General features: G+C 43.1%; 1 protein-coding gene across 1 annotated transcript in view; it reads right to left on the bottom strand.

The window, feature by feature from the left end:
- The window catches only part of LOC143294556 (uncharacterized), a 172978-nt gene that overhangs the window by 120840 nt on the left and 34638 nt on the right, over positions 1–17500 (bottom strand). The window contains exon 2 of the mRNA XM_076605930.1: positions 1–681. This exon is cut by the window's left edge and continues 2005 nt beyond it. The gene's annotated coding sequence lies outside the window, so the exon portion shown is untranslated. The remainder of the gene's footprint in view (positions 682–17500) is intronic.

The raw sequence follows: 17500 nt of genomic DNA, 5'->3' as shown, positions 1-17500 counted from the left end.
CTCTCAAATCAAAAGACTCGTTCCTATGATCACAGAGAGCCACTGTCTGCCACAACATCGTAAGCCGAAGACGTTCCTCTCCATGTCGTGTTGTCTTGTTGTTAAGTACTTTACACTCCGGTTGTCGTCGGGGACACACTCAGGAATGAAAGCGTTAAAACAGAAGACATCATCATACTCGAATCCCCACCACCAACAACAGGCAAAGGACACGTTTACGCATTGACAGTGTTAACAGCTGACATCACAATACTCGACTCACCACTACCAACAACAGGCAAAGGACACGTTTACGCATGACAATGCCAACAGCTGACATCACGATACTCGTAACACCTTGGAGAGGTCATGATACCCTCAACATTGAAAGTTCTCCACGGCTTGTGACACTCGTAATCGCAAACTAAGTCAGAACTCGTTTCGGGTATGAATGCGTAAACAGCTGACGTCATGAGACTCGTAACACCAACAACAGGCAATAATCATCGTCATCAGTTCAGTATCGCATCGCACGTCTTGTAGTCTGACAAACTGAGGCTGTTGTCTCACTCAACTCCGCATGGTTGTTGGCCGGTAGTCTTGTGTCGTGTATGGTAGGGTAGTGTCGTGCCGAGCCGCGTTTGAACGAATCATTCACTTTTCTCCACTGCAGTCAAAGTTTCTCTTCACGTCCTGGGGTATCTGAAATAAACAAACAAACAAAAAATACTAACAAAACAATTATAATTATTTCGTTTGTGTGACAAAGAAAGGGGGGGTTATTTCTGTCAATTGTGAGTTTGTTTTCTTAAAATATATGTGACGGTTGTATATCAATTGTAACCACATGCGAACATACACGGACACAAGTACACACACACACACGAGCACACACACACACACACACACACACACACACAGCCGCAGTTTCAGTTTCAGTAGCTCAAGGAGGCGTCACTGCGTTCGGACAAATCCATATACGCTACACCACATCTGCCAAGCAGATGCCTGACCAGCAGCGTAACCCAACGCGCTTAGTCAGGCCTTGAGGGAAAAAAAAGAAAAAAAAAAAGGTGAATAAATAATAGATAAGCTTACACAAATAAATAAATAAATAATAATTATAATATAAAAAAAAAGAAAAAAAAAGGTTATGTCGTGTCGTGTCGTAACATATTAAGACACTGTCTTCTATCATGTGACGACTGGGCTGCAAGCAACACGAGTTGATTTCTATCGTGTGAACTTCCGACACAGAAAAAAGAAAACTGAGACATCACAGCAGAGTGCCACCCTCATTTTCTTTCTGCTCTTTGTGTGTGTGTGTGTGTATTCTGTCTTGTTTTCATTCTTACGCGCATATTCATGTGTGATGTGTAAACCTTGGTTTCGGTTCAGGAGAGCGTTGATACATTGCATCGTTGTGTGTGTGTGTGTGTGTGTGTGTGTGTGTGTGTGTGTGTGTCTGCTTGTGTGTCTGTATCTCTGCGTGTGTATGTGAGTGTGTCTGTCTGTCTGTGTGTCTATGTGTGTATGTATGCCTGCGCGCACGTTCAACCATGTACACATGCACTTTGATATATATTATGCATTATGCTTTATTCCTGCTGCATTTGCGTTCGTATCCGGATGACTTTCCAAATTTTCGCATGCACGTTTTTTTAGGTGTTTTTTTTTTTTTCATGTACACCATGGTATATTTCAGTGCCACATATCACTCACTCCTCTTAACCACATGTTTAACGAGTTTTTGCTGTGTGTGGTATTCCGTTTCGTGCGCAACTGGCGACGAAGTGTCACGTCTGAATGCACGCAGGCACGAATGCAAGGTCATCTGGGTTTATCGTCACATCCGGAAAAAAAAGAGAAGCTTTTTCGTATCTTCTGTGGACAGATCATGGTTGTGTTTTGGTGGCATTGGATACCTAAGTCATACCACTCACTTTTCGAGAACATGCGCCAAGAACTAAGGAAGGCACAGTGCTAAAAGTAGGGTAAAAAAAAAAATGGTAAGAGTGGATGCACAGTGAGTGGAAAGGTGGTGTTAGGGGTTGAGAGGGGTGAGAGAGAGAGAGAGAGGGAGAGAGAGAGGGGGGGGGGAGATAGTGTCTGTGTGTGTCTGTGTCTGTGCGTGAACACAAGTGACACAAGAGAGAGGGGAGAGAGAGAGAAAGGGGGGGGGGGGGGTGTCTGTGCGTGAACACAAGTGACACAAGAGAGAGGGGAGAGAGAGAGAAAGGGGGGGGGGGCGGGGGGGGTGTCTGTGTGTGAACACAAGTGACACAAGAGAGATAGAGAGAGGGAGAGAGAGAGGGTGGGGGAGAGAGAGAGGGGGTAGTGTCTGTGTGTGAACACAAGTGACACAAGAGAGATAGGGAGAGGGAGAGAGAGTGTGTGTGTCTGTGTTTGTGTCTGTGTGTGAACACAAGTGACACGAGAGAGAGAGAGAGAGAGAGAGAGAGAGAGAGAGAGAGAGAAGAAAATAGGAGGGAGAGAGGGAAAGAGAAAGAGACAGACAGACAGACAGAGGCGGGTTTGAGAGAATGGGGGCTGGGAGGGGGGGGGGAATGGGTGGGGGAAGCAAGCACTAATGTACGCATACGCACACAGAACTTCATACTGAGAGACAGACTGACAGATTGGCAGGCAGATAGAGACAAACAGAGAGACAGACATACAGACAGATAGGCAGGCAAACAGAGACAAACAGAGAGACAGACAGACAGAGACACACAGTGACACAGGCAGACAGACAGGAGGGGAAGACAGAGAAACCCAGATACACAGATCCGGAAACGGACAAAAACTCCAACAAAAATAACAGCCAATAAAGAAACAACACCATCGGTATGGTAACGCGCGCGCACACACACACACACACACACACACACACACACACACACACACACACACACACAACACACACGCACCACTACCACCACCACCACACACATATACAGAGACCCAAACGAAAAAAAAAAGAAAAACCACAACAAAAAAACACCGAAAATAAAAAGAAAGACAATCCTTTATCCAATTTATTCGCACCACACAGGCCCGGAGGAAACAGAGACAGCACCTGGTGGTCTAGGTCAATCGAGGGTTCTCCCTCTCTGTGTATAACTGATTTCTGTTCCCTGGGGTCTCACCTGATCAATACCCATATTGCCTTCCATGACGTTTTTTTTGTTTGTTTGTTGTTGTTGTTGTTGTTTTTTTTTTTTTTTTGGGGGGGGGTTGTTTTGTTGTTGTTTTTTGTTTTTGTTTTGTTTTTTGTTTGTTTGTTTTTGTTTGTTTTTTGATAACGCCAATGACATAACTGCTGCTTGTATTTACCACCGCCACAAAAAATCATGTGTCGTAATTTTTCATTGTTTTATGTTACTGTTCTGATATTATTGTTGTGGTGTTGTTTTTATTCGTAGATTGTGCAATGTTTGAGTGGTTTTGTCCGTATGACTTTTTGTTGGTGTTCCTTTTTTTCTTTTTTTTTTCTTGTTGTTGTGGGTGGGTAGGTGTGTTGTTTGGGGGGCGAAGGTGGTGGCTTTTTTTCTTTATTTTAACAGCGTGTGTGTTTTAGAGATTAGTCATTGCACGAGCCCTGTGTGTGTGTGTGTGTGTGTGTGTGATAGATAGATAGATAGATAGAGAGAGAGAGAGAAATGGTGAGAGAGGGAGAGAAAACACGCACAAACAAAATGAAAATCAGGACTTCTTTGTGCAGTCCAAGTTTAAATAAGAATAATTATATAAAAAGAGAGAAAGAGAGAGACAGAGAGACAGACAGACAGACAGACAGAGAAATAAAGCTAGAGACAGAGAGAGAGACGCAGACAGAGAGAGACGCAGACATAGAAGTCGACATGAATACATGACGAACGAACGAACGAACGAACGAACAAATGGTTTTATTTTTTTATAGGCCATGGCCCCTCATGAAGTGGAGGTGTGAAAACAACAGTCCATCGATGCGACAAATATAAAAATTATATAAAAAAAAAGAAGAAGAATTACAACTACATATGCTACGTACAACTGAAAGACTGAATCTGAAATGCATTATACAAATAAATGGCAAATTGTTTAACAACATATCCATTCACACAGGTCATGAGCAACTCAAGTTTGAATACAGAAGGGTGCCTACACAACAAAACGAGAGAGAGAGAGAGAGGGAGTGGGGGAGAGAGACAGGAGAGAGAGAGAGAGGGGAGGGGGAGAGGAGAAAGAGAGGGAGAGAGGAGGCAACACGAAAGGAAAGAGGGAGAGAGAGAAAGAAAACCAAAGAAAGAAAGAGAGGGAGTGGGGACGGACGAAGAGACAGAGAGAGACACAGACAGAGAGGGAGGGAGAGAGAGAGAGAAACCCAAAGAAAGAAAGAGAGGGAGTGGGAAGGGGAGAAGACAGAGAGAGAGAGACACATAGGGAGAGAGACACAGACAGAGAGGGAAAGAGGGAGAGAGAGAGTGCTGGGGTTTGGGATGGGGCATACAGAGAGACCATCCACCCTAAACGAAAATAAACGGAAACCACCACCACAGCTAGGTCCCGGAGGAGGGCCAAAACTTGGGGAGGGGTGTGAGGGGGGGTGGGGGGGTGAGGGCACGGGGGACCCGGGGAGGCAGGAGGAGAGGGAGGGGGAGAGGGGGTGGTTCTCATCCATAACTGAACTGGGTCTCTCTCTCTCTCTCTCTCTCTCTCTCGTCCTGTTTGTCAGAACTGATAAAACTATCCCCCCATACACCCTTCCATGAACCTGTTGCTCTCAGAGAGAAAGATAGTGAGAGAGAGAGACTGATAGAGACAGACACACAGACAGACAGATGTATTCACACACACACACACACACACACACACACACACACACACACACACACACACACACACATAACCTCTCACACACAGACGGATAAGAAAGAGAAAAAAAAGGAAAAACACACACACACACACACACACACACACACACACACACACACTTAGACAGACAAAGAGAAAGAGACCAAAGCAATAACGGATAACACGACAGCCGTTTTATCACATGTCCCGCACGGGTGGCTTGTGAAACGAGACCTGTAGATCCTGCCCCCCCCCCCCTCTCCACACCCCCCTCTTCCCCCCGTCTGTGTGTGTGTGTGTGTGTGTGTGTGTCTGTGTGTGTGTCTGTGTCTGTGTCTGCCTGTCTGTTTTTACTTTCGATGTGTCTGTCTGTCTTTCGCTCTTTGTCCATGCAGTGTGTGTGTGTGTGGGAGGGGGGGGGAGGGCGGGGGGTTAGGTGTCTGTCTGTCATTTCCAGCTAACACAGTCCCTGAAGACAAACGGAATGAAACTGACTGATGCCGTTGTCTAAAACGGGGCAGTTTGTGGATTTCAGTGGAGTCGGTGGCCTGAGACTGTGAGGGTATAAATTATGGAAAACAAGAGATATATATCGGAGAGGGGCGAAATTGACTGAGAACACGTAACAGAAGCACTGACACGCACATTCTCCCCTTCTCTCAGTCTGTCTGTCTGTCTGTAGCTTCACTCTCTATCTCTTTCTTATTGTTATCATAATCATTCTCTCTGTCTCTGTCTCTCTCTCTGATCGTTCTCTTTATAATTTCTCTCTTGTGATTCTCTCTCTCTCTCACTCTTTGTTTTTCTGAAAGGCACACATACACGAAAGAGAGAGAGAGAGAGAGAGAGGGAGAGGGAGGGAGAGAGGTGGAGAGAGAGAGAGGGAGGGAGAGAGAGAGGGAGAGAGAGGTGGAGAGAGAGAGAGAGAGAGAGGGAGGGAGAGAGAGGGAGGGAGAGAGAAAGGGAGAGAGAGGGAGGGAGAGAGAGAGAGGGAGGAGGGAGGGAGAGAGAGGGAGGGAGAGAGGGAGGGAAAGAGAGAGAGGGGGGGACAGAGAGAGGGAGAGAGAGAGAGGGGAAGAGAGAGAGGAGGAGGGAGGGAGGGAGGGAGAGAGAGAGAGAGGGAGGGAGGGAGAGAGCGAGAGCGAGAGAGAGAGAGAGAGAGAGAGAGAGAAAGAAGAAGGAAAGACAGACAGACAGACAGAAATAAGACACTGCGAGATACAATCCTCGTTTTTATTCACAAATTAGTGTTCGTTACATTGTGAAATCCAGATGGCCAATTCTGTAAGCTGTCCTCGCCAGAAAGGGAAATTAAATTAACTGTTAAAAAAAAAAGACACAATACAAAATATCTAAGAAGATTGCTTTTCACAATTCTCTTTCTTCGCGGAGAGAGAGAGACAGAGACAGGGACACAGAGAGAGAGAGACAGAGAGAGAGAGAGTCAGAGGTAGTGTAAGAGACTGATACAGAAAGAAAGACACAGTCAGTGAGGGAGAAAGACAGACAGAGACAACATTTCTTCAAGAGAAATCGTTCTCTTTTTCAATCGCCAGAGACGTGCAACAAGCTCCCTGATAACCTCCGTCATTCTGATTCCCTCGCATCTTTTAAATCTCGTCTCAAAACTCACCGTTTCCCTCAGCAATAAGTTCAATTGTGGCAGGTCCACTTCCTTTGCGTTAGCTGTGCTTGACTATGTGTGTATACATAATTATGTATGTGTACATAACTACATGCATGTATATGAATGTGTATTGTGTGTGCGTGTGTTTGTGTAAGTTTGTGCCTGCCTATGTGTACGTATGTGTTAGGGTAGCTGTTAGATACACATGTATGTTAAAATGTATGTGTGCAGTGTGTGCGTGCGTGCGTGCGTGCGTGCGTGCGTGTGTGTGTGTGTGTGTGTGTGTGTGTGTGTGTAGTCACATTTTGGTGTGTGTATATAACATTGATGTAATGTTTTATGTTAACAAAAGCGTTTTTGTAAAGCACCTAGAGCAGATTTCTGGATAGTGTGTAATATAAGTATCCATTATTATTATTATCATTATCATTATTATTATTATTATTATTATTATTAAGAAGGCGTGATGGTGGTAATGGATGAAATAGAGTGGTGGGTGGTGGTGGTGGTGGTTTTGGGAGGAGGGGGAAAGGGGGGTTTGGTTCTAGGACATTAACACGTTGTTCGCACGGTTTAGTTTGCACGAATCTAAACCGCTCAATCAGTTGGCGTGTGTATTATCATAAACATGTCCCGTGTCTTTTTGATGAAACCGATCGAATGAATCACTGATCTACTCTTGAGAGAGAGAGAGAGAGAGAGAGAGAGAGAGAGAGAGAGAGAGAGAGAGAGAGAGAGAACTCAGAACTGAAAACGTTTTTATTCAAGGATTAAGATTTTAGGCATAGCCTATTCTTCCATCCTGTCCTTGCTAATCTACATTTATTACAAACAGCACACACATAAATGAAGGGAAAAGGTATTCATGCAAAAGGACATACATAATGAAGTAAACAACCCCTCCCTCCCCCCCCCAACACACACACACACGCACACACATGCATACACACACGCGCGCACGCGAGCGCGCACACATATACACACATACGCGCGCGCACACACACACACACGAACACACACACACACACACACATTAAGACTGACAGATGGATAGGAAAGTGTGTCACAGAGAGACACACACAGAGAGAGATGTCATCTGTATACGAGTTCCAGAAACATCCGGGTGTTTAAAAGGTACAGTATTGTTACTGCCTCTGAAGTCTGCGTGTGGCAAGTGCAACATACTGCAGTGACTACCACCATCACAAATATTACTTAGACTTTTGTCACGATTATGATAGAACGAAATAAATACATTTATGTATACATATACAATAGAACGAAACGAAGAAAAGAAGAAATAAAAAGGACAAAAGAAGCAAAACAAAACAAGATGAAATTAGAAAGCACAAGAAAAAGTAGAAGAAGAAGAACAACTGATACAATAAATGAGACAGAACTGACCTCTTTATTACTGCCTGCAGTAATTCAAAGATCAGTTATTTACTGTTGGAAGGGGTGAAGATATTTCTGCAGACTTGATTTGAAAATAGGCAGAGAGCTGCCCGTTTGTATGTGCAAAGGAAGGGAGTGCCACAGGGACTCCACGAAGAGAGAGAGAGAGAGAGAGAGAGAGAGAGAGAGAGAGAGAGAGAGAGAGAGACAGACAGACAGACAGACAGACAGAGAGACTGAGAGAGACAGAGACAGACACAGACACAGACAGAGAGACAGAGAGACAGAGACACAGAAAGAGACAGAGAGACAGAGAGAGACAGAAAGAGACACAGAGAGACAGAGACAGACAAACACAGAGTGTACCACAACACACACACACACAACACAACACAACACAACACAACACAACACACACACACACACACACACACACACACACACACGCAAACACAAAACAAAAAAAACTGAGACTTTTTTTTTTCAAATTTCACCCTCATTTCACCCTCATTTGCCCAGTTTCCCCCAACCTCCATTCATTCACATCTCCCACCCCTTCTAACCGATAATACTGAAATGTATTCATAAATAACTTTAACAAAAATGTCTTCAATCACCGATATGTGTGACGGGACATTAAACAAAATCCCTCCTCCTCCTCCTCCTGAGACACATGTCCTGTCATAATATTCAAAAGTGAGACCATTTCCTTGTCAGATGAAGGAAAGACTTGTTATCTATGCGTCTAGGATTATGAACTATGTGAACTGCCCCCTCATCCTCACAAAACAGTGAACAACTGCACAGCACAGCAAATGTCTCTTATTCCAGACAAGAGTAAATAATTATTCCCCCAAGTCAAAGATCCCCTCATTAATATGCTAAATGGTCACTTGATAGAGAGGGCGAGAGAGGTGTAAGGCTACGTTCACACTGATCCCAGCCAGCCGTTGACAGCTACCGGGCCAGAATATTAATTGTACGCATGTCATCTTCCGCTTTTCAGATATGGATGCCGGTAATAGGTTTTCACGCTGGCCACCAGCCGTCTCCAGCTTTTAAATTTTTTACAAATTTGTCTTGTGTAGACAGATGAGATGGGTGGCTGGTCCAAGGTACGGAACTCTCCAATGAATAATGAACGTGAAAAAAAAAAAACTAAAAAAAAACCCAATCATAATAATGATAACTTGTTTCTTTCGTATGGGGAGCGCCGCAGCTCAATGACAGCAACTGGCTGTGTCTGAATGAAGTGTGTTTGATGCTGTGTCAGGCTGACGGCAACTGGTTGTGTCTGAATGAAGTGTGTTTGATGCTGTGTCAGGCTGACGGCAACTGGTTGTGTCTGACTGAAGTGTGTTTGATGCTGTGTCAGGCTGACGGCAACTGGTTGTGTCTGAATGAAGTGTGTTTGATGCTGTGTCAGGGTGACGGCAACTGGTTGTGTGTATGAATGAAGTGTGTTTGAAGCTGTGTCAGGCTGACGGCAACTGGTTGTGAGTCTGAATGAAGTGTGTTTGATGCTGTGTCAGGCTGACGGCAACTGGTTGTGTGTCTGAATGGAGTGTGTTTGAAGCTGTGTCAGGCTGACGGCAACTGGTTGTGTGTATGAATGAAGTGTGTTTGATGCTGTGTCAGGCTGACGGCAACTGGTTGTGTGTCTGAATGAAGTGTGTTTGATGCTGTGTCAGGCTGACGGCAACTGGTTGTGTGTCTGAATGAAGTGTGTTTGATGCTGTGTCAGGCTGACGGCAACTGGTTGTGTCTGAATGAAGTGTGTTTGATGCTGTGTCAGGCTGACGGCAACTGGTTGTGTGTCTGAATGAAGTGTGTTTGATGCTGTGTCAGGCTGACGGCAACTGGTTGTGTGTCTGAATGAAGTGTGTTTGATGCTGTGTCAGGCTGACGGCAACTGGCTGTCAGCAACTGGCTGGGCTTAATGTGGACGTCGCCTAAGATGAAAACTTCATCACTGCTGACTGAACGCAGTGACGCCTCCTTGAGCTACTGATACCGATACTGATACTGATACTGCATCAGTGCCATGACGTGAGCAGTGCTGTAAAGCCGAAAATTTGATACCCTTATAACTTGTTTTCTTGGACCATTTATGACACGTTTTACCATTACATATTATCCTTATATATATATATATATATATATATATATATATATATATATATATATATAGAGAGAGAGAGAGAGAGAGAGAGAGAGAGAGAGAGATATTTGATAATAAAGAGGAAGAGACCTAGAGCGTGCGAGCGAGCGAGAGAGAGAGAGAGAGAAAGAGAGAGTTTTCGGTTACTTGTTTATCTCTTTGTTTTATTTCAGTTTGTGTTGTTTTCTTCTTCTTCTTTTTTTTAATATGTACGCCCGAGAGACAGACAGGAAAACAAGACATAAATCTCCCCCCCCCCTACCCCCCACATCTTGATGATTAATATGTCTACTATTCAGGAGTGACAAAAAGAGCGAAATGGATTACCTCAAGGAGCGACCTCGCCTCCGTTTGGTTTTGCGTATTTCCTGTCACCCACGTGTGACTCTACTGGCCTTCACTGAGAGGGAAGGAGACACGGAGAGACAGACAGAGACAGAGACAGAGACAGACAGAATTCTGAACTCTGAATTGTTTAAAGAATAGACCTCAGACCCGTGTCAGTGAGGGTGGTTACAAAGTCATGTATTCACAACAGAAGGATAGTTTCCTGCGTGTTAACAACGCAAGTTATGATCACAAATTTTGTTTCATGAGTATATCAACTTGTACACACGTGTGCATAATATTCACACACACACACACACACACAGAGAGAAAGAGAGAGAGAGAGAGAGAGAGAGAGAGAGAGAGAGAGAGAGAGAGAGAGAGAGAGAGCGAACGAACGAACGAATCTTTTTTATCGAGGGAAAATAAAGGAATAAGCATAAATGGCTTGTTTTCATCCTGCCCTCATGAAAAGGGAAAACATTACAAACACTCAATACAAAAGCATGACATTGCATGAATACATTTCAGTTTTGTCCCAGGAAAAGGACGAACAATATAAGTACATACACAATTAATTATTAATACTTAGAACAGAAACAAGAGAAGAAGGAAGAGGAAGAGACAAGGAGAGAGAGAGAGAGACAGACAGGCAGACAGAAAGAAAGAAAGACAATTGAAATGAAAGAGAGACAGACAGACAGACAGAGACAGAGAGTGTAATGAATAATGCAAAACGCTGCATTGCCCTTCGCACCTCACTTCCTGTAGTTGAAGACCGCACAACACATATTATGCTCTCTTTTTTTCTTCTTCTTCTTCTTCTTTCACTGCGCTTGCTTGTGATTTACAAATGACTTTGTTGGGTTGGCTCCTAAGTGCAGACATGGCTGTGCATTTAATGTCACGATCTTCCATCGTCCTAGTCTTTGAATTTTTTAAGTTTTCGTCATAATCCCTTGTTTATATACCCACCGGTGTTAGTGGCGGGGTTTTTGAGCTGGCAGTGTGACCAGTTAATTTGTTTTCACAGTCTTTTTCTTTCTCTCTTGTTCAAACATTCCTAACACGATCTTCCATCGTCCTAGTCTTTGAATTTTTAAGTTTTCGTCATAATCCCTTGTTTATATACCCACTGGTGTTAGTTAGTGGCGGGATTTTTGAGCTGGCAGTGTGACCAGTTAATTTGTTTTCACAGTCTTTTTCTTTCTCTCTTGTTCAAACATTCCTAACACGATCTTCCATCGTCCTAGTCTTTGAATTTTTAAGTTTCCGTCACTGTCCCTTGTTTATATACCCACTGGTGTTAGTTAGTGGCGGGGTTTTTGAGTTGGCAGTGTGACCAGTTAATTTGTTTTCACAGTCTTTTTCTTTCTCTCTTGTTCAAACATTCCTAACACGATCTTCCATCGTCCTAGTCTTTGAATTTTTAAGTTTTCGTCATAATCCCTTGTTTATATACCCACTGGTGTTAGTTAGTGGCGGGATTTTTGAGCTGGCAGTGTGACCAGTTAATTTGTTTTCACAGTCTTTTTCTTTCTCTCTTGTTCAAACATTCCTAACACGATCTTCCATCGTCCTAGTCTTTGAATTTTTAAGTTTTCGTCATAATCCCTTGTTTATATACCCACTGGTGTTAGTTAGTGGCGGGATTTTTGAGCTGGCAGTGTGACCAGCTAATTTGTTTTCACAGTCTTTTTCTTTCTCTCTTGTTCAAACATTCCTGACACGATCTTCCATCGTCCTAGTCTTTGAATTTTTTAAGTTTTCGTCATAATCCCTTGTTTATATACCCACCGGTGTTAGTGGCGGGGTTTTTGAGCTGGCAGTGTGACCAGTTAATTTGTTTTCACAGTCTTTTTCTTTCTCTCTTGTTCAAACATTCCTAACACGATCTTCCATCGTCCTAGTCTTTGAATTTTTAAGTTTCCGTCACTGTCCCTTGTTTATATAGCCACTGGTGTTATAGTTAGTGGTGGGGATTTTGACTTGTCAGTGTGACCCAATTAATTTGTTCACACAGTCTTTTTCATTCTCTCTTGTTGAAACATTCCTAACATGAAAAATAATTTCTGGTGTTAGTGGTCGGATTTGTGTTGTCAGTGTGACCCAATTCATTTGCACCACTCACTGGCTTGTTTACAAAATCTTCTTTTTATTTTCTTTCTTTTTTTCTTGTTGAAACATACCTAACATGGAACAGACACTTTAAGAAAAAAATATTTTCTGGTGTTAGTGGTGGGTTTTGTGTTGTCAAGGTGACCCAGTTTGTAACACCCACTGGCTTGCTTACATTTTTCTTCTTCTTTTCTTTTCATTTCTTTCTTTATTTCTTCTTCTTGAAACACACCTAACATGGAACAGACACTTTTTTCTTTCTTTCTTTCTTTCTTTCTTTCTTTCTTTTTTCTTGTTGAAACATACCTAACATGGAACAGACACTTTAAGAAAAAAATATTTTCTGGTGTTAGTGGTGGGATTTGTGTTGTCAAGGTGACCCAATTTATTTGCACCACTCACTGGCTTGTTTACAAAATCCTTTTTTCTTTCTTTCTTTCTTTCTTTTTTCTTGTTGAAACATACCTAACATGGAATAGACACTTTAAGAAAAAAAAAAATTCTGGTGTTAGTTGTGGGATTTGTGTTGTCAAGGTGACCCAATTTATTTGCACCACTCACTGGCTTGTTTACAAAATCCTTTTTTCTTTCTTTCTTTCTTTCTTTTTTCTTGTTGAAACATACCTAACATAGAACAGACACTTTAAGAAAAAATATTTTCTGGTGTTAGCAAGCCACTAGCTTGTTTACATTTTCTTTCTTTCTGTCTTTCTTTCTTTTTCTTGTTGAAACATACCTAACATGGAACAGACACTTTAAGAAAAAATATTTTCTGGTGTTAGTGGTGAGTTTTGTGTTGTCAAGGTGACCCAGTTTGTAACAAGCCACTAGCTTGTTTACATTTTCTTTCTTTCTGTCTTTCTTTCTTTTTCTTGTTGAAACATACCTAACATGGAATAGACACTTTAAGAAAAAAATATTTTCTGGTGTTAGTGGTGGGTTTTGTGTTGTCAAGGTGACCCAGTTTGTAACAAGCCACTAGCTTGTTTACATTTTCTTTCTTTCTGTCTTTCTTTCTTTTTCTTGTTGAAACATACCTGACATGGAATAGACACTTTAAGAAAAAAAATATTTTCTGGTGTTAGTGGTGGGTTTTGTGTTGTCAAGGTGACCCAGTTTGTAACAAGCCACTAGCTTGTTTACATTTTCTTTCTTTCTGTCTTTCTTTCTTTTTCTTGTTGAAACATACCTGACATGGAATAGACACTTTAAGAAAAAAAATATTTTCTGGTGTTAGTGGTGGGTTTTGTGTTGTCAAGGTGACTCAGTTTTTAACATCTACTGGCTTGTTTACAAAATTTTCTTTTTCCTGTTGAAACATTCCTAACTTGGCACTTTACGAAAAAAAAAAAAAAATGTGGATTAGACTGACATGTTTATTCTTTTATTTTTGGCGCCTTCTCCTGGTATGCCTCTCTCTCCCTTTCACACGTAAAAAAAAAACCCATGTATACACAAACGTATGTATGCAGGCGCGTGTGTATACAGCAAGGTGGGGGGGGGGGGGGCGGAGGGGCGTGTGGGGAGGGGGGGGGCGGGGGTGAAAAAGAGAGAAAGGATGTCTGAGAGTGAGAGAGAGAGAGAGAGAGAGTGAGAGTGCGAGAGAGACAGAGTGAGAGAAGTCGAAGTCGAAATATTTTAATTGTCAGACCACAGATCCATAAAAAATGGAGTTCACAAGGACAAACAGAATTAATACAGGGAAATAAATATTAGGACAACCATTGAACTACATGGGCATCGATAACGATTCTAGAGCATTTGCTCGTAATGAAAACGCCTTTGAATACAAACTTGCATATACTAACACTCAATCTCTCACTCGCACAAGATAACAACATGGACATCTTAGATGCACTTGGATGTTAGACAGAGTGAGAGAGACAGAGAGAGAGAGAGTGAGAGAGAAACAGAGACAGACAGAGATAGACAGACAGACAGTGACAGAGAGACAGACAGACAGAGAGATAGAGACATATACAAAGACGGAGACGGAGACACAAACATAGAGAGACACAGACACAGAAAGTCATGGATGCATAATTGGGCTATTTGAGAGACGGGCAGCAAGAGAGAGAGAGAGAGAGAAAGAGAGTGAGAGGGAGTGAGAGACAGAAAGAGAGAGGGAGTGAGAGAGAGAAAGAGAGAGAGAGAGAGAGAAAGAGAGAGAGAGTGAGAGAAAGAGAGAGAGTGAGAGAAAGAGAGAGAGAGAGAAAGAGAGAGTGAGAAAGAGAGAGAGAAAGAGAGAGAGAAAGAGATAGAGAGAGAGAGAAAGAGAGAGTTAGAGAGAGAGAGAGAGAGAAAGAGAGAGAGTGAGAGAGAAAGAGAGAGTGAGAGAAAGAGAGAGAGAAAGAAAGAGAGAAAGACAGAGTGAGAGAGAAAGAGAGAGAGTGAGAGAGAGAGAAAGAGAAAGAGTGAGAGAGAGAAAGAGAGAGTGAGAGAAAGAGAGAGAGAAAGAGAGTGAGAGAGAGAGAAACTCGAACTCGAACACGAACATTTTAATGACCAGGCCATTTTGCCCGTGACAAGGGTGTGTGTTGGGGGTCGGGGAGTGGGAAAGTAGGGAGTATGGGGACAATTATATAGAAAGGAAAGTAAAAGAGAGAGAGAGAGAGAGAGAGAGAGAGAAGATGGTAAGGGAGAGAGACAGAAACAGACTGGGAGAAAGGCACAGAGAGAGAGAGAGAGGGGAGGGAGAGAGACAGAGAAAGAGACAGAGAGACAGGGAGAGGGAAGGAAGGAGGGAGAGAGAGAGAGGAGAGAGAGGGAGGGATGGTGAGAGAGAGGGAGGGAGAGAGAGATATGGATGGATGGAGGGAGGAAGAGAGGGACAGAGAGAGAGGGAGGGAGAGAGATAGGGATGGAGGGAGGTAGGAAGAGAGGAACAGAGAGAGTGGGAGGGAGTGAGGGAGAAAGAGAGAGTGGGGAAGGAGGGTGAGAGAGAGGGAGAGAGAGAGGGAGGGAGGGATGGAGGAGGAGAGAGAGACAGAGAGGAAAAAAACCCAAAAAACAGGGACGCAAGACACGAAAACACAAACCGACAGCCACGAGAGGGAGAGAGGGAGGGAGAGGGAACGTAAGAGAGAGAGAGAGAACTCTCGAACTCGAACTCGGACATTTTAATGACTAGGCCATTTGCCCGTGTCAAGAGGGTGTGGGTTAGGGGATCGGGAGGTAGGGAGTACAGGGACAATTATACAGGCAGTCTGAAACACAAGTCATCGCCGTGAAACGTACATGTTTGCTTAAATTCAAAAGAGGGTTTAAGCAATTCCTGGAAAGTACAGATCATTTCATTCACATTTGAATCAGCAACATATGTTGGAATGCGTGCGCGCGCGCCTACGCACACACATACACCGCATGGACATCAACATCAAGTCATTTGTCTAAAACACGATTTCAAATTGGCAATGGCAACAATATACTTTTGAACAACTATCACGCCAAACACACACACACACACACACACACACACACACACACACACACACGCGCGCGCGCGTGTAAACTTGATCTTGAATCAGAAAGAAGCAAAGTTAATTTTGAACGCGTTTGGACGGACATAGTATTTTTCTTGAATGTACAATTCACACACCAAGATAAAATGTAATTCAGATTCTTCTGTTCCAGGACAAAATGGACAATTAACATTTTCTCTGTTCTTCGAGTATGTTAAATGATGTGGTTTCAGCTGGGACACACCAAGTCTTACTCTTGTTAAATGTTTCCTTAGAACAGGATTTCTGACTGTATTTAGATATTTTGGAACGTCATGCAGTTGTCTAAACGAGGAATATAACAGAAATATTCCTTTTGACAAAAGTGTGTAATCTAAATCTTGCAAATGGCAATCAATCAGCCTCTGCTTAAAGATAGATACAAAGGCTTTTAAATCTTCCACACCTTCATTTTCCCAAACGAAACCAAAACCATATCTAGATATTCAACGTATAACATACATTCGTTACCCAGTTCTTTCTACCCTTACAGCGAAGGACACAGAGTATTTTGTAGGATTTTTTTAGGGATACGATTTTCATCCATCCTGGTGAATTTTAACCAATATCTAATACATTTTGTAAAGGTTTGAATGTGTAATGGGTATCTGCCGGTTTCAGAGTACACTAGTGCGCTTGGTGTCTTTATGCTGACATTCAGTAAGCGTTTGATGTCGAGCAGGTGCACTCTTTTCAATAACAGTGTGATTAGCTGTTAGGCCCCAAACTTCGGAGCCGTATGTCAAAATGCGTTGAATCTGGGCATCGAACATTTTGAAGAATAGTTTAGGATTATTCTCTCCAATCGACCATAGAAATTTTAGAATACCAAAAACACCCCTTTTAGCTCCTAGACAGCATGAGAAAGTTAATCCTGTTGAAAAATTACCCCTAGGTATTTATATTCGTTTACGATTTCTACCTGCACACCTCCGTAGAACCACTTTTCTCTGGCAGCTACGAGCCCCTCCATTTCGAAATATCACTATTTCAGATTTATCGTAGTTGACTGTGAGTTTGAGTCTGTCAGCAGTGTCCCTCAAGATGTTCAGCTGGCGTTGAAAACCTGTAACTGTGCTAGAGATTAGGGCAACATCATCTGCGAATAACATGATGAGGATTTGTACGAGGTCAGGTGTCGACAGGGTTATTCCATGTTTGCCCGATTGAGGAGAGAGAGAGAGAGAGAGAGAGGGGGGGGGGGTGGAGAGAGGGAAGGAGGGAGAGACAGAGGGAGAGAGGGAGAGGGAAGGCGGGAGAGAGAGAGAGGAAGAAAGGGAGAGGGAAGGCGGGAGGGAGAGAGTGAGGGAGAGAGTGTGTGTGTGTGTGAGAGAGAGAGAGAGAGAGACTGAGAGACTGAGAGATAGAGAAATTGACACACACACACAGAGTGAGAGAGAGAGAGTGAGAGAGACAGAGACTGACAATGAGGGAGGGAGGGAGGGAGGGAAGGAGGTAGAGAGAGAGACAAACAGAGACAGTTTTCGTCCTGTCCTATCCTGTCTATCAAATGAACGCACAAACGAAATGAAAAACAGAGGACTTCCTTGTCAAGTT

Source organism: Babylonia areolata, chromosome 20 (genome assembly GCF_041734735.1).
Source record: "Babylonia areolata isolate BAREFJ2019XMU chromosome 20, ASM4173473v1, whole genome shotgun sequence".
In the NCBI taxonomy this organism is placed as follows: domain Eukaryota; kingdom Metazoa; phylum Mollusca; class Gastropoda; order Neogastropoda; family Buccinidae; genus Babylonia; species Babylonia areolata.
This window is presented reverse-complemented; position numbering and strand designations above follow the sequence as displayed.